At 41.8% G+C, this 25,952-nt stretch overlaps 1 protein-coding gene across 2 annotated transcripts in view; it reads left to right on the top strand.

Annotated features, from left to right (window-relative positions):
• The first annotated feature begins 2,652 nt into the window (after window positions 1-2,652).
• The window catches only part of LOC141173146 (suppressor of cytokine signaling 3-like), a 59,934-nt gene continuing 36,634 nt past the window's right edge, over window positions 2,653-25,952 (top strand). Inside the window, exons 1-2 of one of the 2 annotated variants that reach the window (XM_073657784.1) lie at window positions 2,653-2,831; window positions 2,951-3,003. The gene's annotated coding sequence lies outside the window, so the exon portion shown is untranslated. Of the gene's footprint in view, window positions 3,004-25,952 lie in introns of both variants that reach the window. The other variant, XM_073657783.1, reaches the window with a different exon arrangement.

Raw genomic sequence — 25,952 nt, 5'->3', positions numbered from 1 at the left:
ACAGTGGGCCCAAAAAGCACGTGCACCACCGGCAAGCGTGACAACTGGGATATATGGCTATGTTAATAAAGTATTGTACCATCTGACAATGGTTACTACATCTGTATATATGTTAGGAGCATTACTTATGACCACTCATATGCGATTTTCCTACTTACAGTTACAGTGCTGGCCAAAAGTATTGGCACCCCTGCAATTCTGTCAGATAATACTCAGTTTCTTCCTGAAAATGATTGCAATCACAAATTCTTTGGTATTATTATCTTCATTTAATTTGCTTGCAAGGAAAAAACACAAAAGAGAATGAAGCAAAAATCAAATCATTGATCATTTCACACAAAACTCCAAAAAAGGGCCGGACAAAAGTATTGGCACCCTCAGCCTAATACTTGGTTGCACAACCTTTAGCCAAAATAACTGCGAACAACCGCTTCCGGTAACCATCAATGAGTTTCTTACAATGCTCTGCTGGAATTGTAGACCATTCTTCTTTGGCAAACTGCTCCAGGTCCCTGATATTTGAAGGGTGCCTTCTCCAAACTGCCATTTTGAGATCTCTCCACAGGTGTTCTATGGGATTCAGGTCTGGACTCATTGCTGGCCACCTTAGAAGTCTCCAGTGCTTTCTCTCAAACCATTTTATAGTGCTTTTGGAAGTGTGGTTTGGGTCATTGTCCTGCTGGAAGACCCATGACCTCTGAGTGAGACCTAGCTTTCTCACACTGGGCCCTACATTATGCTGCAAAATTTGTTGGTAGTCTTCAGACTTCATAATGCCATGCACATGGTCAAGCAGACCAGTGCCAGAGGCAGCAAAGCAACCCCAAAACATCAGGGAACCTCCGCCATGTTTGACTGTAGGGACCGTGTTCTTTTCTTTGAATGGCTCTTTTTTTTTCCTGTACACTCTATGTTGATGCTTTTTCCCAAAAAGCTCTACTTTTGTCTCATCTGACAGAGAACATTCTTACAAAACATTTTAGGCTTTCTCAGGTAAGTTTTGGCAAACTCCAGCCTGGCTTTTTTATGTCTTGGGGTAAGAAGTGGGGTCTTCCTGGGTATCCTACCATACAGTGCCTTTTCATTCAGACGCCGACGGATAGTACGGATTGACACTGTTGTACCCTCGGACTGCAGGGCAGCTTGAACTTGTTTGGATGTTAGTCGAGGTTCTTTACCCACCATCCGCACAATCTTGCGTTGAAATCTCTCGTCAATTTTTCTTTTCCGTCCACATCTAGGGAGGTTAGCCACAGTGCCATGGGCTTTAAACTTCTTGATGACACTGTGCACGGAAGACACAGGAACATTCAGGTCTTTGGAGATGGACTTGTAGCCTTGAGATTGCTCATGCTTCCTCATAATTTGGTTTCTCAAGTCCTCAGACAGTTCTTTGGTCTTCTTTCTTTTCTCCATGCTCAATGTGGTACACACAAGGACACAGGACAGAGGTTGAGTCAACTTTAATCCATGTTAACTGGCTGCAAGTGTGATTTAGTTATTGCCAACACCTGTTAGGTGCCACAGGTAAGTTACAGGTGCTGTTAATTACACGAATTAGAGAAGCATCACATGATTTTTCAAAGGGTGCCAATACTTTTGTCCACCCCCTTTTTTAGGTTTGGTGTGGAATTATATCCAATTTGGCTTTAGGACAATTCTTTTTGTGTTTTTTTCATTGAAGACAAATTAAATGAAGAGAATAATACCAAAGAATTTGTGATTGCAATCATTTTCAGGAAGAAACTGAGTATTATCTGACAGAATTGCAGGGGTGCCAATACTTTTGGCCAGCACTGTATATGCTGGAAAAAACTATTGGGTCATATTTGGCTGAATTAGAGAAAACAATATTCACACTTGCCAAAACTGGTATGTAGCCGGAAGGACAGACAAAGGGGCTTATCCTATGGCTGCAGCAAATATGCACTAACTTTTCTTAAAGGGCCAGTAACCCTAAAGTCTTATCTCCATTGGCTGTGCAGTCTGTTTTTATTAGCAAGATCAGTCTGGAGGGTTGGGGGAATGACTGTAATTTTATATCAATTGGATGCCAGACATAAAAAAAAAACATACTTCTTTATCTCCAATGCTAAGAACTTCTAGATCCATTGAGTGTTACAGTATACTAGCAGCTTTTTCCTATAAGTTTCTTTTCTGGTGTTTATTCTACCTTTAACCCCATGAGTGCCGGAGCACAGCAACCACAGATAAATTGGAAGGGGTTAATTTGCACTAAGCGCAAATATCGCATTGGTAATTACGACCAGCTATAAATTTTTAGATGGGAAGAGTATATTATTTATTTGACTCCTCTGGTAATTTTGCAGATCTCTGTGCTGTTTGCGTTTCCCAGTTGCTTGCAATATATTACGGTGTTAATAAGGTTATTAGCGAAGATATATTGAAAAATAATAATAATTAAAAAAAAAAACTCTGCTAGTAGGGGGTGACTTCCTGTTATCATTTCAGCTTTCTGTTTGTAATGACATTTGCACTGCAGGGAAAGAGAATAAAAAAGAGATAGAGCATTACAAGTCCACCCCTTTACCAACATCACCCTCAGCACTTCCAGGAATACTCAGGGAGGGAGGGCTGAGTGGGGACTTGGGGAGGAGGGACTCCGCCAGGCACTAGCCAAGCAAACACAACCCAAACCTTACTCTGACAAATAGCATGCCTGCAAGGAAGGAAAAAAAACACACACACACCATGAAAAAACAACCCCCCTCCCCTTCAAAAAGTAAAGCTTTGAATGTGGTGAAGTGGAGTCTGACTCCAATGGGAAAATTGCATGAAGAATGCAGAACCTAGGAGACTTTTGCAGACAAGTACATACCCCCCTCCAGCATTATTTATGGATTAATATTTGCATTCACTTCTACTAAGATCCAACTATGTATTAGCCTATTATTTACCGCCATGCATCATGTTACGTCTGATTTTCCAGGTAGCCGGCGCAAGTTGTTTGCAAACAACATAGGGGATACTGTATGCAACAAGGTAAGGTGCATTTAATTTCTGCTTATATATCCAGAACCCCTCACCCTCCAATCTGTAATTTGCACACACAATAGTTTACCTCTTCTATCTTTTAAGTATATCCTAAAAGTTGTAAGTATCTGTTTAGCTCAGTTTTAGTAGTTGTATGTCTTATATACAGATGTTATTCTTGTTAGATGCCTTTTAATCTCCCACATCCTTCCAGGAAGAAACATTGTAACATTCCATAAATATTTATCATATCATTCATGAATATTAAGTTCCGAAGAATAATATTGATTCCATCCCGGCAGTGGCACGTTCTGCTTATCTGGTACTCAGAGGCTTTATATAAACAGAATACATTACTGCAATTTACCGTAATTAAAACGCAGCGGCATAATCCAATCAGAAATCAATTGCACTTAGTCTCTTATGCTTTGCAAATGAATTGCATATCAGATAAAGTATAGGTTAGGTTTATAGGGTGATGCAAAAAAAATATACATTTATCACAGAAAGTAATCTGTCACCAAAACTAAGAAATCATTAGGACTGTGTGATATAACACTTGCTACAAGAGCTTGCAATCTAGCAAATGTAAGAAAGCTAAAGTTCTCTTTCAGCAACGGGAAACCCTTTTATGATCCCACAACAAGCGGTGCCATGACAAACTCAGCTCTACTACATTAGCTCTGCTTCATCTGTACTTGGGCGTCACGTATCAACATATACATTAAACTGGCAGTAACCACATAAAGACAATAAAAATTACCGTATAGCAGCTATATATAATTGGAGAGTTGCAGCTCTTTGGTCATGGTTCACCTGCAGAGCTGACAATCTAGTAGCTCCTTAGAAATCTACAGCTCTTTGTCAGCTCTGAAGGCAAACTGTGACTAAAGAGCTGTAGATTTCTAAGGAGCTACTAGATTGTCAGCTCTGCAAGCGAGCGGTGAATTTAGAGCTGCAGATTTCCAAGGAACTACAAGATTGTCAGCTCTGCAGGCAAACCGTTACCAATCTAGCAACTCCTTGGAAATCTGCAGGTCTTAGGTCACGGCTCACCTGCAGAGCTGACAATCTAGTAGCTTCTTGGAAATCTGCAGCTCTTTGGTCATGGTTCGCCTGCAGAGCTGACAATCTAGTAGCTTCTTGGAAATCTGCAGCTCTTTGGTCATGGTTCACCTACAGAGCTGACAATCTAGTAGCTCCTTGGAAATCTGCAGCTCTTAGTTCACGGTTCGCCTGCAGAGCTGACAATCTAGTAGCTCCTTGGAAATCTGCAGCTCTTAGTTCATGACTCGCCTGCAGATCTGACAATTTAGTAGCTATTTGGAAATCTGCAGCTCTTAGGTCATGGTTCGCCTGCAGATCTGACAATCTAGTAGCTCCTTGGAAATCTGCAGCTCTTAGTTCACAGTTCGCCTGCAGAGCTGACAATCTAGTAGATCCTTGGAAATCTGCAACTCTTAGGTCATGGTTCACCTGCAGAGCTGACAATCTAATAGCTCCTTGGAAATCTGCAGCTCTTAGTTCACGGCTTGCCTGCAGAGCTGACAATCTAGTAGCTTCTTGGAAATCTGCAGCTCTTTGGTCATGGTTCACCTGTAGAGCTGACAGTCTAGTGGCTCAGGGTCCACAATGTTCCCTATGGTTTAGTTTGCTACATATATATTGATAACACAGATGAAGAAATACAGTGTAGCTTTATTTAATAAACATGGGATAAAAGTGCAGATTGACATTTATGGCCGCTGAGGCTTCACACTATCGTGTATTATGCAATTTGGCAATTGTAATGTTATGTGTCAGGACGTCGGTTGTAAACTAGCAGAGGTAGCCTGGCACGTGTCCAGCATGGCACCAGGTGGTAATTCTTTCTTGCTCTGTTGAGATGAATGGAAAGTTTGGGAATGAGCGCCGAGGATCAGACACCAGGCTGCAAAATACTTACTGGAGGCTTAAAATAGCTGCTTGGACTGTATTCCACACAATGTAGCTGCGTCCCTAGAGACTTCCCACGCTTTCCTTTTGTTACAAGTACTACAATACATAAATACCAGAGTACATAAGAGGAGCCCTTGACAATAAAGTGGAAAATGCATAACAATAGGTAATAGTGAGGCATTCTCCATAGAGACAGGAGGAGTCCATAGGGATCAATGTGTGTGTCAATTACCTAGAAAGGAATATGGCAAACAGAAAGCATCGGGTCCATAACTGGATTCACATCACGTTTTCTCTCCTGTTGAATATAATGGTCACACCAGACCCTATTATTTGTAATAGGGACCATCAGGTTTCCGTTATGTTGCTCTACTTTCTCCATCTACAGATGTACAATAGTACAATACAAAGCTATATTGTGGTACCATGTTAGCCAGAAAAATCGATGTAAATACTTTTATGGCCAAAAATGACAAAAATATTCTTGGAGTGATACCTTTATTGGCTAACCAGAATAAAATATATAAATATATGTGCAAGCTTTCAGAGCACAGAGGCTCCTTCGTCAGGCTATATTACAAATGAATTCATAAGACAAGGGCACAACATTTAAGAGATGTTACAGTACGACATTTGTTCATGGGGAGGAGGGGGCGATGCCTCCTAATGATAAGTCCAAGAGATGTCTGTGGGAATGCTTAATTATTTGGAGACCATCTGGTGGAGGTGTGCATTGACTCCATGTAGTGAGTCATAAACCCAGGTGTTAGATTGAGTCCTGTTGTCAGTGAATTGAACATCTTTATCAGATCTTTATCTACAGATTCTAACACACAAGAAATATCATGGCGCAAAAAGTTAACACAGCAAAAGCCATTGACTGTGTATTGTTAGGTATCGAGTTCCACAGCTCTGCATCGTGATATCTTTGTCATTTTAACATTGGCTACATCTGCATTTTGGAGCAGACTCCAATCGGATGAACAGTTACCAGTCACAGGTTTGTTTTGAACAAAGGAGCTCATAAATTAGCATTCTTAAAGTTATTATATCAGTGTTCCTGCAACGGGAGACCCCATTGATTCCAAAAATAAGGCAGTTTGAATTTACTTAGTGGAAAAGGAAAAGTAGCCGAATATGCTCCTGTCAACTCTCCATTGTATTAGGAGCGGTGAAGTGGCTGCACATGTGCAACCATCTCTAGTAAAAATCTTTGGTCTACATGTCTGGGACCTATCCTTAGGAAAGGTCCTCAATGTCTGATCAGTGGGGGTAGGATACCTTGTACACCTGCCAATCAGCTGTTCCCGGTGTCAGCGGCTGCCAGAACTACTCAGTTACCGTTGACTGTATAGTGGCCGTGGCCCGGTACTGCTCACCCGCCCCCTTTTCAAATCAATACGGGGCGGATGTGCAGTACCCGACTGTGGTCACTTTTCCTTCGAGAGAGCTGTGCTGTGCAGATCCGTAACTGAGAAGTTCCAGCTGCCGCCAACACCAGGAACAACTGATCGGTTGGTGTGTCCACGGATCAGACATTGATGATCTGTCCTAAGGATATTCCATCAATGTTAAAGTCCCGGAAAACCTCTTTAAAGCAAAAATAAGCACCCTTCATTCTGTAGATCAGTTGGGTTCAAGCTGCCAGACTTGTAGGGGGGACCCTGTGCAAGAACAGAATATAGGCCCCCTCTTCAGTATCTTATCAGAATATATATATATAAATTTCTTAGAAATTAAAAACCATGAAATTAATTAACTTAGTCCTTTACATGCAATCTAATAGACAGTCGGCGCATACTACGACTACTACATAATACCAGATACCTTTATAGCTGAATAGGTCAAAAATATGGAATGTAAATACCACCATGATTTATTCAAAAAAGACTTGTCACCAGGCAAAAAATGGGCAATTTTTCTCTTATTTTATTTTCACTGAGCATTCCGTTTTTTTGGGGTGGGGGGTTTGTTTGTTTTTTAAATCCGCCATACAGTTCCAGAGATATGTTGTTTTTTATTTAGTTTGAATTTCTATGGCCTTCATCCCCAGGGCTTGGCTCACAGGATCCTCTGGGTGTGACTCACAGGGTCCTCTTAGGCGTGGCTCACAGGATCCTCTGGGTGTGACTCACAGGGTCCTCTGGGTGTGACTCATAGGGTCCTCTTGGACGTGGCTCACAGTGTCCTCCCGGGCATGACTCACAGGGTCCTCTTAGGCGTGGCTCACAGGATCCTCTGGGTCGTGGCTCACAGGATCCTCTTGGTCGTGGCTCACAGGATCCTCTGGGTGTGACTCACAGGGTTCTCTTGGGCGTGGCTCACAGGATCCTCTGGGTGTGACTCACAGGGTCCTGTTGGGCGTGGCTCACAGGATCCTCTGGGTCGTGGCTCACAGGATTCTCTGGGTCGTGGCTCACTGGATCCTCTCGGTCGTGGCTCACAGGATCCTCTGTGTGTAACTCACAGGGTTCTCTTGGGCGTGGCTCACAGGATCCTCTGGGTGTTACTCACAGGGTCCTCTTGGGCATGGCTCCCAGGATCCTCTGGGTGTGACTCACAGGGTCCTCTGTGCGTGACTCACAGGGCCCTCTGGGGTGTGACTCACAGGGTCCTCTTGGGTGTGGCTCACAGGATCCTCTGGGTCATGGCTCACAGGATCCTCTGGGTCGTGACTCACAGGATCCTCTGGGTGTGACTCACAGGGTCCTCTTAGGCGTGGCTCACAGGATCCCCTGGGTGTGACTCACAGGGTCCTCTGGGTGTGACTCACAGGGTGCACTGGGTGTGACTCATAGGGTCCTCTTGGGCGTGGCTCACAGTGTCCTCTGGGGCGTGACTCACAGGGTCCTCTTGGGCGTGGCTCACAGGATCCTCTGGGTCGTGGCTCACAGGATCCTCTGGGTCATGGCTCACAGGATCCTCTGGATGTGACTCACAGGGTTCTCTTGGGTGTGGCTCACAGGATCCTCTGGGTGTGACTCACAGGATCCTCTGGGTCGTGACTCACAGGGTTCTCTGGGGCGTGGCTCACAGGATCCTCTGGGTGTGACTCACAGGGTCCTCTTAGGAATGTCTCCCAGGATCCTCTGGGTGTGACTCACAGGGTCCTCTGGGGCGTGACTCACAGGGTCCTCTGGGGCATGACTCACAGGGTCCTCTTGGGTGTGGCTCACAGGATCCTCTGGGTCGTGGCTCACAGGATCCTCTGGGTCGTGGCTCACAGGATCCTCTGGGTCGTGGCTCACAGGATCCTCTGGGTGTGACTCACAGGGTTTTCTTGGGCGTGGCTCACAGGGTCCTCTGGGTGTGACTCACAGGGTCCTCTTGGGCATGGCTCACAGGATCCTCTGGGTGTGACTCACAGGGTCCTCTGGGGCGTGGCTCACAGTATCTTCTGGGCGTGAATCACAGGGTCCTCTTGGGCATGGCTCACAGGATCCTCTGGGTGTGACTCACATGATCCTCTGGGCGTGAATCACAGGGTCCTCTTGGGCATGGCTCACAGGATCCTCTGGGTGTGACTCACAGGATCCTCTGGGCGTGAATTACAGGGTCCTCTGGGGCGTGGCTCACAGGATCTTATGGGGCGTGTCTTTAGGCTGAAGTGTATGATTGCCCAGTGAGCCACACCCCCTTTTAAAGACCAGGAAACATTAGCACTAAATAAAAAGGCCCATATCTCTGAAACTGTATGATGGATTAACAAAAAAAAGGAATAATCAGGAATAAACTTGCATATACTATAGTAGAATAGGATAGTGATGAAATTGAGCCTTCACAAAAGAAAGATAAAATAGTAAAACCTAGTCTATGAAAATGAAATCCAAGGCTGATCCTTGCATAAACTTTGGGATATTTTAGCCTATTGATATTTTTACGTTTCGACTAACCAGTCAAGGAGGCGATACTTTCAATGACAATGATGTGGCAGGAAGGAGACCATGCACTTCCTTGCAGGTTGGAGATCATTTAAAGGGAATCTGTCAGTAGATATTGTGTATGTATTCTGACAGTAGCATGATGTAGGGACAACGACCCTGATTCCAGTGATGTCACTTAATATAATTGGTGCAGCAGTTGTGATAGAATTACAGTTTTTCTGCTGCAGATCTAGGAATGCTGAGCCCTGTATAACCCCGCCCACACCTCTGATTGGCTGCTTTCTGTGTACAATGTATAGCAACATAAAGCTGCTAATCAGTGCCAGGGGTGGGGTTACACTGATGGGGCTGACTAGGAAGCACAAGACACCTAGTCCTGTAGTGATAATCTCCTGCTGATAAAACACTGATTATAATGAAACAGTAAAACACAGCCTAATAAGTGATACATCACTGGAATCAGAGTCTCTGCTCCTACGTCATGGTGCTCTCAGATTGCATAGCAAAAACACGCTGACAAATTCTCTTTAACCAGGCCCCACCCCAGACAGAAGTGACTGTGTCTTCAAAGCGTGATGCCCATTATTCTAGTAAGAAGGTTGGAATTTCATGGTTAAAACCACTTCCAAATCTCAGAATGTCAGGAAGCACTGTATTAGAGAGTTGTGGACACCAGCATGGTCACATGTGACCTACAGATCTTCAGAAAGGTTAGTAGACACAGGATTCAGAAACCTGCAGACTCCTGACATTCTCCCCATACGGCAATGGAGGTCCGTTATAGAATGTTTTGGAAGACCATACTCTTTTATAATGACCCACTTAATGTGACTGTTTGTAGTCATTAGTTTAATTAATTGACTTGTTTAATTAAGTTATTAGATTGACATTTGACTGCACTCATTGGATCACACTTGTACTTCTCCAGTTCTGAAAGGATTAATTCACTTGCACTTTCGTGAGGCTTCAACGCCTAATTTCCACCGTTATCGTTTCCAAGTCGGCTGCTCTTTCACCGTATGGAAAACATTGACATTTCCGTTGGTTGTTTCCCAGTGAATGGTGAAGTCAGAAGGTTAGACTTTCATCAGGTTTGGAGATTTCCCAGCGCCCTGGATCCAGCTCCTCCTTAAACTTTTCTTTTTCCTTTTTCTCCCTGAGTAATTTTATGGCCGTATGTCTCTCTTTAGCTCCATTGACTGTAACAACAAATAAAGTCACGTTGATCCTTGTCCTTTTTTGTCGAGGAGCATTTAGGGGCCCATAAAAGCTTAAGTTGGGCAAGTTACTTTTTTATGGGCAAGTTACTCAGATTGTCTATTAAGTACTACATTGGACAAAATAAACATGATGGGCATTTATCGTTTTTGTATTTTCTTGTATACGTCTTTGCTTTATAATATAGTTTTTTTTGTTATTTTTTTTATGTTTAAAGGATTTTTTTATTTCACATAAACTGGTTTAATCTGACAATAAAGGTTCAGTCCAAAGAGCAGCTCTTGGTATTAACGGTGCAGGGTAAAGGGGTAGAGGACTATTTCTATGCATTCCTCATAAATATAGACATTTATTATATGAATGATATAGTCTAAAAAAAATCTGTATTATTGTATATGAACCTCTAAATTGTAAATTTGACGCTATATAAATAAAAATTATTATTATTATTATTATTATTATTATTATTATTATGGCATACAAATAAACAACTCCCATAAGGGTATATTCACACAATTTTTTTTTTTTTTTGGAGCGCTTTTTGTTTTTGTTTTTTTTAAATGACCACAATTCAAATAATTTTTGTTTTGTTTGTTTTTTTCAGCTTTTCTAAATGCCCAGGTTTTTTTTTTAGCGCTTTTTTGTGTTTTCTTCTTTTATTTTTTTTTGCGCACAGGGCTTTTTTTGCTTCGATTAATTATGGAGTTAAAATTTAGAGTAAGCTGTAAAAATCGACATTTTTTTCTTTTTAGGATATGTTCTTACGTGGATTTTAGAGCAGATTCTGCTTCCAAAATTCACACCAAAGACTGCTTCAAATACTTTCCGAATAAGCTTCCTATTCATTTACAGGTGGAAAAAGAAACAAAATATCAATTCTTAAGGCGTTTCTTCTACAGATTTGAAACTACCTCAAACACAAAAATAACGAAAAAAAAGAGCAAAAACTGTTTCTTAAAGCTTTTTTTTTTATTTACCAGAAATTTTTCCCATTTAAATCAATACAAAGCTCATTCAAAGTGGTTTTCAAGTGGATATTGCAGCAGAATCTACTCCAAAGTCCACATCAAAAATACTCCGGCCTTGATTCATCATTGCCTTTGCTCCTGTTTTTGGTCTAATTTTGGTTGTTTTGTACCTTTTTTTGTTTGTTTGCGCCCAATTCATTATTCTATTTCCACCTTCTTTTTAATTTCTGTTACAGTTAGGTCCATATATATTTGGACAGAGACAACATTTTTCTAATTGTGGTTCTAGACATTACCACAATGAATTTTAAACAAAACAATTCAGATGCAGTTGAAGTTCAGACTTTCAGCTTTCATTTGAGGGTATCCACATTAAAATTGGATGAAGGGTTTAGGAGTTTCAGCTCCTTAACATGTGCCACCCTGTTTTTAAAGGGACCAAAAGTAATTGGACAATTGACTACAAGGCTATTTCATGGACAGGTGTGGGCAATCCCTTCGTTATGTCATTCTCAATTAAGCAGATAAAAGGCCTGGAGTTGATTTGAGGTGTGGTGCTTGCATTTGGAAGGTTTTGCTGTGAAGTAAACATGCGGTCAAAGGAGCTCTCCATGCAGGTGAAACAAGCCATCCTTAAGCTGCAAAAACAGAAAAAAACCATCCGAGAAATTGCTACAATATTAGGAGTGGCAAAATCTACAGTTTGGTACATCCTGAGAAAGAAAGAAAGCACTGGTGAACTCATCAATGCAAAAAGACCTGGGCGCCCACAGAAGACAACAGTGGTGAATGATCGCAGAATAATCTCCATGGTGAAGAGAAACCCCTTCACAACAGCCAACCAAGTGAACAACACTCTCCAGGAGGTAGGCGTATCAATATCCAAATCTACCATAAAGAGAAGAATGCATGAAAGTAAATACAGAGGGTTCACTGCACGGTGCAAGCCACTCATAAGCATCAAGAATAAAAAGGCTAGACTGGACTTTGCTAAAAAACATCTAAAAAAGCCAACACAGTTCTGGAAGAACATTCTTTGGACAGTTGAAACCAAGATCAACCTCTACCAGAATGATGGAAAGAGAAAAGTATGGCGAAGGCGTGGTACAGCTCATGAGCCAAAGCATACCACATCATCTGTAAAACACGGCGGAGGCAGTGTGATTGCTTGGGCATGCATGGCTGCCAGTGGCACTGGGTCACTAGTGTTTATTGATGATGTGACACAGGACAGAAGCAGCCGAATCAATTCTGATGTATTCAGAGCCATACTGTGTCTCAGATCCAAACAAATGCAGCCAAACTGATTGGTCGTCATTTCATACTACAGATGGACCATGACCCATAACATAAAGCCAAAGCAACCCAGGAGTTTATTAAAGCAAAGAAGTGGAATATTCTTGAATGGCCAAGTCAGTCACCTGATCTCAACCCAATTGAGCATGCATTTCACTTGTTAAAGACTAAACTTCAGACAGAAAGGCCCACAAACAAACAGCAACTGCAAACCAACCCAGTGAAGGCCTGGCAGAGCATAAAAAAGGAGGAAACACAGCGTCTGGTGATGTCCATGAGTTCAAGACTTCAGGCAGTCATTGCCAACAAAGGGTTTTCAACCAAGTACTAGAAATGAACATTTTATTTACAATTATTTTATCTGTCCGATTACTTTTGGTCCCTTTAAAAACAGGGTGGCACATGTTAAGGAGTTGAAACTCCTAAACCCTTCATCCAATTTTAATGTTGATACCCTCAAATGAAAGCTGAAAGTCTGAACTTCAACTGCATCTGAATTGTTTTGTTTAAAATTCATTGTGGTAATGTCTAGAACCAAAATTAGAAAAATGTTGTCTCTGTCCAAATATATATGGACCTAACTGTATATGCGTGCACCTGTTTTTTGTTTTCTTCCCCTTTGTGGTCGGAGTTTAACAATTGCAGATGTTTACATCTGATTCATCAACTTTTTAAAAAGTCGCAAAACTTGGCGCAACACTAATCCAGTCCCTACCTTTAGGGTAGTTTTATGCACTTTTTCAAAAGTCACATTTTTCTCGAGACATTTTTGAAAAGTTCGACTTTTTGTTTAAAAGTCGCAAGAATGATAATAGTAACTTTTTACTTTGTGCCAAATTTATGAACCACATGTGTTTTTTTTAATTATTTGGCGCAATAAATGTCAGAAAATGCTACAAGACAAAAAAAAAAAAAGAAAGTGACTTAAAAAAAAATGCAAATGATGAATCCGGGGCCTGTATGTTTTAAAGTTGTTTTTATTTTTTATGTCTTTTTTTATTTTTCCCTTGACATGTTTTAGACAGTCATAAAATTAGACTTTTAAACTAAATTTTTCATTTTTTTTGCGCATCAAACTTTTTTTGGCCCATCTTAAGTTTTCTGGAGTTTTCAATATGGCACAATTTTGAGACTTTTTAGAGGATTTGAGATTTTTGGTGCTAAAAAGTTGCAAAAAAAAAAATTAACCCTGTCACGACACGGCCAATTTCCGTTTTGTTTTTTTATGCCCCTTCTTCCCAGAGCCATCATTTTTTTTATTTGTCTGTCCACGCTGACATATAAGGGCTTGTTTTTTGCGGGATGAGTTGTATTTTTGAATGACACCATTAATTTTACCACATACTGTATTGGAAAATGGGAAAAAGATTCCAAGTGGTGAGAAATTGTGAAAAAGAACGCAATTTTGACATTGTTTTTTGGGAATTGTTTCACAGTACATTTTGTCGTGCCGAGTGCCGATCTCTGCCAGTACCTGCCGGTGATTCTTGGGCCACTAATGTCACTTTGACAGAGCAGCGGCTTCTCTTCCTCTCTGCTCTGTTGATGTAGCGTGACTGCGGACATCATACTTATTGACAACCGGCTCCCTACTACCTAACTACGGGGAGCCGGCTGTCAATCAGCATGATGACAGCAGTCACTCCCCATTGACAGAGCAGCCTGGAAGGGGAAGAGCTGCTCTGTTGACGTGAAGCAGCAAAATTGCCGGCAGGAGCAGTCAGTGACCTCTCTGAGCCGGTGCCAGGCACAACAGGCAGGTAGATAGTAAAAATAAAATAGTTTTGGATAACCTCTTTAAGTAGGTCACATGTTTATGTGGGTGGTTACGTAGCTGCCTTTAATCCCACCTTTAACAATCACTACTTAAGCTTAGGTTATACATCTTATTGTCAGCTATTAATAATTGTTTTGCGTGAGCAAATGAATAACATTTTCTAACTTCATATTTCTGAACATTCATTTTAATCTTATGCTATTAAAAGTCATGTTTTCATCTCAAATAGCAGCTGCAAGGTTGGTACTATGAACTCTTCTGAGGGAAAAGCCAGGGCCCACCAGAGGATTCTCCGGTTCTTTGGTGGGCCAGTCCAACCCTGGCCTGAAGTGCTCAGTTGCGGAGCTGCTCCATCTACTGTTAGTGGCCACTGCCGCATAATGCACATCCGCCACCTATTCAGATCAATAGGGGTGGATTTGCAATACCCAGAGCAGCACCGTAACTGAGCACTTCCGGCGCCGCCGGTACCGAGAACAGTAGTGGACAATCTCCTTAAGGAAAGCAAATAGAGTGGGAAAAAGCAGTGGTTTGGATGCTGCTTCTTTCATCAGAATGCAGACAAATCCTCTTATAAAGTGATTTTCAAAGTTTCATAACTTTCCATGCTGGACAAAATTAGGGGAAAAAATAAAATTGAGTTATTCTTTAAGGAAGTTTGTTATAAAGTTGAAAATACATCTATAAACAAGTAACCATGCATAGAAAGTTCTCATTATCTTCCTCCTACACAAACCAATTGTCGCTTAATCTTTAGGGTGATGAATATCTATGAACAGCTTTACAGTAAGAAGAAGTGTTCTTCTTCCTCTTCCTTAAAGGGGTTGTCTGGTCTAAATTGATAAGTCTGCCATCACTCTGTGTGACTACAGACTTATGAATCCCCCCCAACGAGCGCACTGTGCACTGCAGGGATTAACCAGTTTCTGGCCAGGACCGGCGGGGTCGTATGTGTTATGCATACCCCCGAGCAGAGCTCATCTAGTGGGTGCGACCTCGTTCCATACACTTGTATTAAGCGAGACCACGCCCCATCTAGAGACATGGCCGTCCAGTGGGTGCGGCCTCGCTCCATGCATGTTAATGGAAAACCCCTTTAATAAATTACATTATATTTACTTTGATACCCATTTGCACTTTAGCCAGAATAAATGGAGAAATGGTCATTTTTAAAATAGAATCAAAACCAAGATGCAGTTCTTATAGAAAGATATAAAAAAAAATGATGTTACTTGAGTTCCGCATATACCTGCCATTTATAGTTTTGATTTTGCTTTGTGATACATTTCTTCCAAGATCAATGTCCACGGATAAAACAATAGAATCCTACCATGGGTACCATCTTTGCAGACCACCACCGTGAAATTGTATTTTCTGACTTTTTCAGATTTTTTTTTTGTTCTATCTCTTCATGAGCATCCAGTTAACTACTGATGGTACAGTATGTAAAAAAACAGATCCCCCCCACCACCCTACATTTTGCAGACTTTAAACATAAAAGAAGGAAGAGAGACACTTTCTATAATTTATTAATTAGTATTTCAATGAGAACAGGATGCTGAGTTTCTGCACTGCGCTTGAAATGGGGAACTTGTCACAAAAATAAAAAATATCTAAGATGCAAAAATATGTACGAGGCAGCAATGAAAGTGACTATTGCACATAAAGAGAAGGTCGACATAAAAGTGCTATAATTGGTTAGGGAAGTGAATGTAACCCTCACTAGGTTTATAGATGGATATCTAATGAAGATCACTTATTTTTTTCCAAAATCTAACATATAAAGTACTTACAGAGAAACTATCCTAAGGTCAGAATTGGACAATTTCTGCTCTTCCTTTATTCCCACTGCTTCCCGGAGTATTCCGTTTTTGTTTGTTCAAAATCCATCATACGATTCCAGAGATATGGGCCTTTTTATTTAGTGCTAATTTTTAGGTTCTTTCCAAGGGGGCGGTGCTCACATGGTAATTATGCAGACTAAAGACACGCCCCAGAGGATCCAGCACTACCTTTCTTTCATAAGGGAAACTTTCATTATTACAAGAGTACCTTCTTTAATATGAAGTTCTATTTTATGGTTTAATTTCTATCATATCTTGACTAACTTGATGTTCTGAATAGGAAAAAAAATTGCATTGAGAATGGACTACCTAACTATTATTATTGACTGCCAAGATCTGTTTAACTTGCGAGAGGAGATGGTGCTGAGATTCTGAGGACACGGTATATGTTCACCACCAGATTTTACAATACAAACTATCTACATTTTAAAATAGATCTCTCAGACTTGATGGGACTGGGGTGCTTACTTTGAAAATCTGTGTCAAAATAGCTGTAGTTTGATATAAGGATGAGCATTTTAAAAGTCTATAGAATAGAATAGCTCAATGGGTCCAGGTGTATATAATCTCTGTCCATCTAGGCTTACTGACAGCTGCAGCTTGTACTGAGCAGTGTGAGATCTCAGCAGAGAGGAGAAACTCTGAGGAGGTAGGCGGAGATTGAGTTAAACTTTCATATAATATTATAAAGCCATTTTTACGTAGATTATCAAAGTAAATACACCCTCCTTATCAGGTTTAAGAGATTTATTTAATAATCTATGCAGTTTATATTGTAAAATCTGTTGATAGCTCTATATTAAATTCCTTCACTGTTATTGATGCGAACACAGACTATATAATTAACAACTACTTGGTTACTTGTGAAATAACCCAAAAAAGAAGGCTTCAAGGAGGACCTAGATGCCTTTCTTACAGGTTATTCTTATTAGATTCTATGATGGGACGTTGACCCAGGGAACTAGTCTGATTGCCATATGTGGAGTTGGGAAGGAATGTTTCCCCTAATATGGGACATTTCTCATCTGCTTCATGAAGCTTTTGCCTTCCACTGGATCAACATGTTAGGTTATAAGACGAACTCGATGGACTTGTGACTACCTTCAACCTTAAAACTATAAAACTTAACCCAAGTAGTAAATGACCCATTCAAGTATTAGCGTTAGAAGGAATTTCCACCACTGAAACCTCATGTGCTCAATTTTAGGTTGGGCCATTTTTATGTCCTTGCTTTAGGACATAACAGAGGATCTTCTGGTATCTTAGTAAGAACATCCATTGCCCTCATCCTCTCATTTGATCAGTTAAAGGGCAGATGAGAGCACTGGCATTGCATGCGAGCAATAGAATCTTCATTCTGTTCCTGGTTTCATTGGAGAAAGTGTTCTGGAGAGTCGCTCTTGTCGTCTTATGATTGTTGCATGCGGTTTGTTGTGAATACCTTTACCCTCCCCTTCTGGCGTTCTTTTGTGTTGCTTTTCTGCCACTTTCCTGGGTACCCATTTTCTCTTTGTATTTTATCCTGTGTGTCTGTTGTTTAATTGTGCCTTGGTTTCCCCCTGTCTGTGGAGCCGGTATTATCCTTTTACTCCTGCCCCTTTCTTCCCTGGGGGGAGGATGGGAGTTTTGTAGGATTTTGTAGGAGCACAGAGAGGCAAGTGACCCGGGCATCTCCACCTTCTGGAGTAACCCAGAGGTTAGGGATAGACTAGGGCCTCCCCAGATTAAGGGACAGTATAGGGCCCCTACTTTCCTACGATCACAGCGTGATATTATGACTTTTTCTGTTCTAAAAATCAGTGGGTATTGCAGAAGTCCTATTGACATTTCATTAATTGTTCCAATTAAAAAGTCCTTTGATTAGTTGTTCCAATTAAAAAGGGGCTTTCCACACACGGTCTTTAGCTGATTTTATTATTTTTTAGCAAAAAAATCATCTCTCCCTTTGGAGGACCCACACAACCTTATATTAAACGTACAGTCCATTGTCCATTCATTTTGAATTGTGTAATATATTATTTCCCTGCAGAGGCGCTGTTGACAAATTCATCATTTTTTTTCTGGAGCCAGTCATAGATTGCAGTTGATCGCTGAGGATTTCAGCAGAGGGTTGCCTTCTGATCAACTTATGTTACTCTTCCAACAATAAGGAACAGATAATCCCTTAAAACACCCTTTTTCGGAAAAAAATAATTACAAATATCATTTAACTAACACATTGAATAACTTCAAACAAGTTACTTTGCATGCCTGGCTGTGATTTTTTTTCCTAATATAATATTTTTTTTTCTACATTCATGTCATGAAACTAAATTCAAAATCCTGCTCTCACGATACACTTTTACAATAAGGATAAATGAGGATAAAATCATTTCCAGTATGTTGAAGGAACTAGAGGTTGGCAGTGGCACTGCCAGGCTGCCTCCAGATGTAGAAAACTGACTAGTATTCTTAGATGTTCAATATGTTCTTTTCTATGTCTTGTAGTGTGTATTCTTGTGTTGCTTCATGCTGCTAGTTTGGGGACATTTTCAATCTAATATTTTTTCAGAGCATCAGATAAGCGGGGCTATATTTACCCCAAACTGCAATATAACCATGTGCCCTTGGCAATATGGCTTATGTGAGTGGGCACCATTATCCATTTATTTAGCTTTTTATCCCATTTCTAAGCTGCTACATTATCCTTATCAATGGAAAAAACAGACTTACCCAATTTACACCAGTCCATTGTCTCTTCACTTTTTTATGCCTTTAGGATCCATTATTTTAGTTTTGGTAAAATACATGTATAAATTCATTATTCATCTTTTTAAAGTGAACCTGTAATTAGATCCATTCTGCAAAAACCACGGGCAGCATGAATTAGAGCCTGGCTGCACGATTGCAGCCAGGTATGTCTTTCTCTGAGACGCTGCAGCAAAGTTTAAAGAGCTAGAGACCATAGAGAGACCTGGCATATCCGAGGCGGCCCTTGGACAACTTCTCGCCGCCCCTGTTTTGCTTAATTGACAGGTTTCTCCTATGTGTCTACATACAGAAGAGACCTGTTAATTAACTGGAGTGGTGCGGAGGGGAAGCTGGCCGAGGGCAGCATCGGGCTACGCAGTTCTTCCAATATAGTCCCCAAACTATGTTTTCTCTGAAACATCACAGTGTAGCCAGGCTCTGATTCATGCTGCCCGTGGTTTGGACAGCAACAATAATGACAGATTTCCTTTGAGACATATCCACCACAATATGAAGACCATGAAAAATGAAGCACATCGATAAATTTTATGGGTTTTATATGCAAATTTTCAGATTCTCAATTCTTTTTTCTTTACTCCAGAGATAATTAACACCAACAGTTTTGGCCAAAGGTTTTGAGACTGGACACAATTTTGCTTTAAAAAAATTTGCTGCTTCGGATCCTTTAGTCCGGGGGTCTCAAACACGCAGCCCGTGGGCCACATGCGGCCCCTCCGGCTGCTTCTTGCGGCCCGCAGGCACAGACCCTTTAACTATCGTGGCTCTCTCCAGCAGCCGCCGACATCAGCGCTGTAATGCAGTGTATTGCCGCGCAGAGACCGGCTCTCTGCACAGCAATACCAGTGTCAGCCGCCGGCCTATCAGAGACCAGCAGCTGACCTCTGCGTCCCAGCGCAGCGGCGTATGATGTCACTGCCATGCGCAGATGTCAGCTGCTGGCCTCTGATAGGCCGGCGGCTGGCACTGGTATTGCTGTGCAGAGAGCCGGTCTCTGCGCGGCAATACACTGCACTACAGCGCTGATGTTGGCGGCTGCTAGAGCGAGCCGCAATCGTTACGGGGTCTGTGCCTGTGGGCCACAGGTGCAGAAAGGACGCCGAGGGAACGGAGGACAGGTGAGAATCTTTTTTTTCTCTGTCATGTGAAATACAGCACAGGGGACCTGTGCTCAGTATGGGGGGGCACTGTGCGCAGTATGGGGGGACGGGGACCCTGAGCGCTGTATGGGGGGACATGGACCCTGAGCGCAGTATGGGGGGACTGGGACCCTGAGCGCTGTATGGGGGGACATGGACCCTGAGTGCAGTATGGGGGGATGGGGACCCCGAGCGCAGTATGGGGGGGGGGCAGGGACCCTGAGCGCAGTATGGGGGGGATGAGGACCCTGAGCGCAGTATGGAGGGGAGGGGGACCCTGAGCGCAGTATGGGGGGGCGGCCCTGTGCGCAGTATTGGGGGGGACCTGGATGGGGGACGTGTATGCAATGTGGGGACCTGGATGAGGGACATGTCTGCAACATAAGGACCAGGAAGGGGAACCATGTCTGCAATATGGGGGACCATGTCTGCAATATGGGGCACCTGGATGGGGGACCATGTCTGCAATATGGGGGACCTGGATGGGAGACCATGTCTGCTGGATGGGGGACCTGGATGGGGGACCATGTTTGCAATATGGGGGACCTGGATGGGAGACCATGTCTGCAATATGGGGGACCTGGAGGGGAGACCATGTCTGCAATATGGGGGACCTGGAGGGGAGATCATGTCTGCAATATGAGGGACCTGGAGGGGAGACCATGTCTGCAATATGGGGGACCTGGAGGGGAGACCATGTCTGCAATATGGGGGACCTGGAGGAGAGACCATGTCTGCAATATGAGGGACCTGGAGGGGAGACCATGTCTGCAAGATGAGGACCAGTTCAAAAGGTGTATAGAAAATAAAATGGTATCACTAAAAATGTCACTTTGTCATGCAAATAATGTGGCCCCCCAAATTAAATGTTTTTCCGTGTGCGGCCCATATGCCCAGCTGAGTTTGAGACCCCTGCTTTAGTCTGATGTTTCTATGGTTACTGAAGTACAATTATAAACATTTAAAGCGTTTTTAATCTTGTATTGACAAAAATATCAAGTTCCAATATTTACAGGGTTTACCCTTATTTCTCCAGACTTCTGCCCTTCACCTCAGCAGCTGGATATCAGATTCTTAATGGGATTGTAATCTGGAGAGTTTCCCGGCCATGGACCCAAAATGTCAATGTTTTGCTCACTGAGCCACTTAGTTATCACTTTGACTTTATGACATGTTCTCCATCATGCTGGAAAAAGCATTAATCATCATCAAATTGCTTCTGGACGGTTGTGAGAAGTTGCTCTTGGATAATGTTTAGATCCCATTCTTTATTCATGGCAGTGTTCTTAGGCCAAATTATGAGTTTGCCCCCTCCATAAATTAGAAGCCCCCACACATGAGTGGTCTCAGGATGCTTTACTGTTGGCATGACACAACAGTCATGGTAGCGCTCACCTTTTCTTCTCCGGACAATCATTCTTACAGATGTCCCAAACAGTCTGAAGGGGGCTTCCTTAGAGGATATAACTTTGCAGGAAGTTAATGGTTTAGACTTCAAGGGACTGGGGGAAAGTTCTTGTCTCTGATGAGAAAATGAACCATTTCCCGACCCTCAACTTCCTGATTTGCGTTCATAAGATTGACAGTTTGGACCAGTGGCATAGCAGAGACCCCTGCAGAATTGGAGAAAGGGACTATGGCTGGTCCGATCCAGCAATCCGGTAAGCTTCAGAGTAGCGTGGGTGAGCTAAAGCCTGCTCACACCTCATGCTCATTACTAGTGTAATGTGGTCGGGGCGGTAGTCGTGGGCGAGGTGAGCGTCTTCTGCACCCCACCACGCTACAGGAAAATGGGGGCTAGGTGTATGTGCTGCTGTTACCCTCTGCAGACCGCACGCTGCCTTTTGACTTGGCAGGCCAGGACCCAATGAAATAGAGATGAATAAGAGAGACCAAATTCCAAAAATAAACTTTTTACTGAACAACAACTTGATGAGAAGTATGTACATCAGATAGCAGGCACATCACTTCTAGAATGCTTCTTCTGCACAATTCAGAGGCAGGAACTTTATGATTACATGTGGCGGTAAATTACTTCCATTACATGTTACAACAGTCCAGCAAACCATTATGGGAACTTCAACATTCCCCTGTGAGGACCGTACAGTCGCTACAGCCCCCCACAACTAGTCTTAACTTCATGTTGATTTGTGAGGACCCCACTGGCTGAGGTGCGTCGGTACGACTCCTCACTACTACTCTCAAAGTCCATTCAATGAGGGCCAGAAGCTCCTTGCTGTGCTACAGCATCTTCATCTCTCTGTAGGAAAACTTGTGCTCCAGTATGGCGGCACTCTAGCTTCTTATCTAGTATAGATAATCGATTGCTTAAGATGCGCTTTCCTGAGATAAGGAATATCCTTCCTTCAGCTTAGTACTTACTTTTGGCCTCCTGACCTACTTATACCCTGAGCGATATTCTGTCCCTTTAATTACGCCCCCTGGCCTGGTCTAATAACCTCATCCTGCTGCTCACCTGAGCGATATTCTGTCCCTTAGATCTCCTGCCTGAAATCTGAAATCCTGCTGCCACTTAATCTTTGCTTTTCTTCAGAACATACTATCCGATATACAAATATAGTAGTCCCCCTCTTTACACACAACACCATTTCTATGCAAGTCTGCAAGCAGCTGGACCATAGGTCTGACTCTTCTCAATGCTTATCCCTTTCTGACTAATCAACAGAAAACTGCATCTGTTTTTGCCCAAGTAACTCCTCCCAACCTGGGCTGGTCTCCAACTATTAACCTTGTCTGCTGCTAAATCACTGTTGCTGGGCATAAAATAGATAAAACAACATATTAAACATAGCAATGCATTATATAATCACAAGGATTTCAAGCGGGAGTATGGGGAGCTTTTCCACTTCATTATACCTAAGTAACCAGCCATTCTGAGACTGCAGGGTGATGGGTTATTTAGGTCAGGGTTCCCCAACTCCAGTCCTCAAGGCCCACCAACAGGTCAAGTTTTCAAGATTTCCTTACTATTACACAAGTGATGGAATTATTGCCTGTGCAGGTGATACAATTATCACCTGAGTAAGGAAATCCTGAAAACATGACCTGTTGGTGGGCCTTGAGGACTGGAATTGGGGAACCCTGATCTAGGTAATAAGATGTAAATTATAACATTTAAAATCCCTCCTTTCTTGAGAGCAGAGAGGTTTTGAAATAAGGGGTAAATTACAAAGTTCTTGTTTTTACAAACACTTTACAATTTTACTCATTTTTAAACAGGAAAAAAATAATAGCTCCAACTCTCATGATATTTGGTAATGAACTTGCTACCTTCTAAGAGAAAGTGAGACATCAATAATTATGCTAAGCACATAATCCAAGTAACCCAAGTAATGGCTTCAAGGCAGTCCTGGAATTGGACAGTTTTTATACCAATTTAAGATCAAGCCATCTACCTCCGTTACCTCTGTTCTGATCATGCACATTTTGAGTTTACACATACATGAGGTTTAAAGAGCTGTAAAAAAAAATTCTCACTTGAATATTCAAGTATTTTTTGCATTTTTTTTCATGATATTTGGGGCATAATTTTTATGTTATTTTCATACTCTTTTATTTTTTGCATGGGAAAATAAAGGAAATATGAGTTTCACATTTTTAATTTTTTTTATAATTACAATGGACCACTGAGATACATTTGAAAATTTCTTCCCCTTTCATAGCAATCAATTTATAAATCAGACATATTATTTTTTTTTCAAAAGGAGTTGGGCCTGTAATGTTAATTTGGATTGTCAGCAGCTTTTTTTTTATTTGTTTTTTATTCCTGCATTTTATTTACTTGTTTATTTATTTTTTAAAACTTTAATTCATTTCACATATTGTGCCCTCATAATAGCATAAAAGAACTTTGGGGAGGGCATTTCAATATTTAAACACTTTTTTTTATTTCCCCTGTAACTGGAGGAGATATAATAGCCCCAGTTACAGGAGAAATTCAGCCTCCTGACTGCATAGTAGAGCTGACTAGGTCTCCTAGGACCTAGCAGCTATCTCTGGGCACCCAGTCACTACAAGACCGCTGGGTCCAGAGGAGGAAGAGCCCTATTAACTGTATACAAAGCACTTGTTCAGTGCTGTTTACAGCCATTGGGTACCTGCTTTACCTGCTCTATAGGAAGTCTAAGTGTGACCGACTGTCAGTTCCCCGCTCGTGCAGTTGCTCTATTATGCAGTTATGTTTTAGAATGTCACTGCAGAATATAATGCAGAAGTTTATCATCTATGGGTGGTGCAAAAGTAGTTAACAAGGAGACATAGGATAAAGATGCAAAGATACATCCACCATGGCCAAATTTGGAGGTCAAAAGGATCGGGCATTTCGATATCAACATGCCTGATCCTTTTGTTCACAGGGAAGCTAAGCCACCACCAAAAGTGTCTGGTAGCAGCTTACTTGCCTTTGATCATACATAACACCTGCACACTCTGTTGAGCAGAGCACACAAATGTATTGGAGGTTTTTTTATGCCCTCGATACAAGTGATTCCCAAATGTCCATAAATGTCCATTAGGTATTTTCTTTTCAGTTCAGTGGTGCTCAGGTTCTGTGCAGTTCTCATAACATCCACTCTTACAGAAAAGCAGATTATTCTGTTAATAAATGGGATGCTTACATATTTTGCACTTTAATTAACCCATTACTTTTTGGATCCTCCCAGAAAAAAAGCCCAACTTTAAATTTGGAAGAAATAAGCCTCTTATGAGTCCGATGCCTATGATATAAAGTAAATCTTTGTTGTGTAGCAGTGTGTTTGCAGTGTAAATGTTTTGCACCACGCTGAAATAACGAGCTACCTTGTGGTTTTGAAATCCGTCCTGTTATTGCCTCTTTTTCTCCTTTACGCACTTGCCGTGACAGCAGCAGAGCCCCCTGCCTGGGCATCCAACACTCTCTGGTCTCACTCTCCCGATCATTTCCCAGAAGTGAAGCACTCTAGCAACCTGTTACTGCTGATTGTGAACTCCACATAAAGAGCTCTATTTAACAACTTGCGAAAAGAGCAGCTAAAAGCAAAGATGAATGGAAACTTTTAACCCTTTCCCTAGCTGCAGTAAATGTAAAATGGGGTGGGGGGGGGTTAACCCTTTGGCAACAATTCTGTTCCTTTTATAAATCCAGTAAAAAAAAATCTTCCTAGTTGATGTAATGTAAGCATTTCCCAAAAGCAATGAATGAGCGCTAGTGTAGAGTGCTATTTAACGAGTTTGTTGTAAGAGAAGCATGCAATTACTGTTTTACTGCTGTCTTGTAGTGGGGAGACGTAATGAAAGTCACCTGTCTTCCCAGTACACTCTGCACAGATAATAAGGCGTTTGTAAAATAGACATTGAAGTGTGAATATTTTCAATTTAAAGTCCTAAACTCTTCCAGATTTACAAAATCAAGTTTGAGCTTGTAGTGAAAATGCAAAGGGTGGTGACGTGCCCACTACGGTTCTCTAAACAATCGGGATATTGTAATGTGAAAGATAGGCGGTCTAGGGCTATCTTGATCAAATGAAGAGTACTAGAATGGAAATAGGGCCTAATTTGTTCTGAATTTCACTTGTTATAGTGCTCTTGAACTAGTGGATGAACATCCCTACATTTTTTCTTCTATGGCTATACAAGGCAAGTGTTGCAAAAATTTTAATGAAGCCCAATAGTAAAAATTATTTTCCACCCCAATAACATCCACTTATGTAACAAAAAAAAAGTCCCCAAAAGGTGGACTACCTTTCAAGTTGCCTTTTTACTATGCCATGTGCCATATTGTGTGGTTTTGTACCAACTGAGCACCAAGAGCATGTATATTATTGCTAGATAAGACTTTGTCTGTTTACATACGTTTATAATGTTTATTGCTGTTATTATGACCCGTGGTGCTGCAACCAATGTGCAACAATTATAGGAACACTACATTAATGATACAGATGATTGGTAAATTTATGGGTGAAGAACCTTTTGTCAGGTATATCTAGACAGGGTGTAACTAGGAGTAGTACTAAGAAGGTCCAAGGCAGCACTCAGTAGAAGCGAAGTTGACATTGTTCTTTAATAGATAATTCACTGATAATATGGCTGAGTCAGGAGACTAAGGGCCCCGTCACACTAAGCGATGCAGCAGCGATCCCGACAACGAT

The sequence above is a fragment of the Phyllobates terribilis genome, unplaced genomic scaffold (genome assembly GCF_046119375.1).
Source record: "Phyllobates terribilis strain yellow unplaced genomic scaffold, ASM4611937v1 Scaffold_12__6_contigs__length_324123572, whole genome shotgun sequence".
In the NCBI taxonomy this organism is placed as follows: Eukaryota; Metazoa; Chordata; class Amphibia; order Anura; family Dendrobatidae; genus Phyllobates; species Phyllobates terribilis.
The sequence above is the reverse complement of the archived record's forward strand: the minus strand, read 5'-3'. Positions and strand labels throughout refer to the sequence as shown.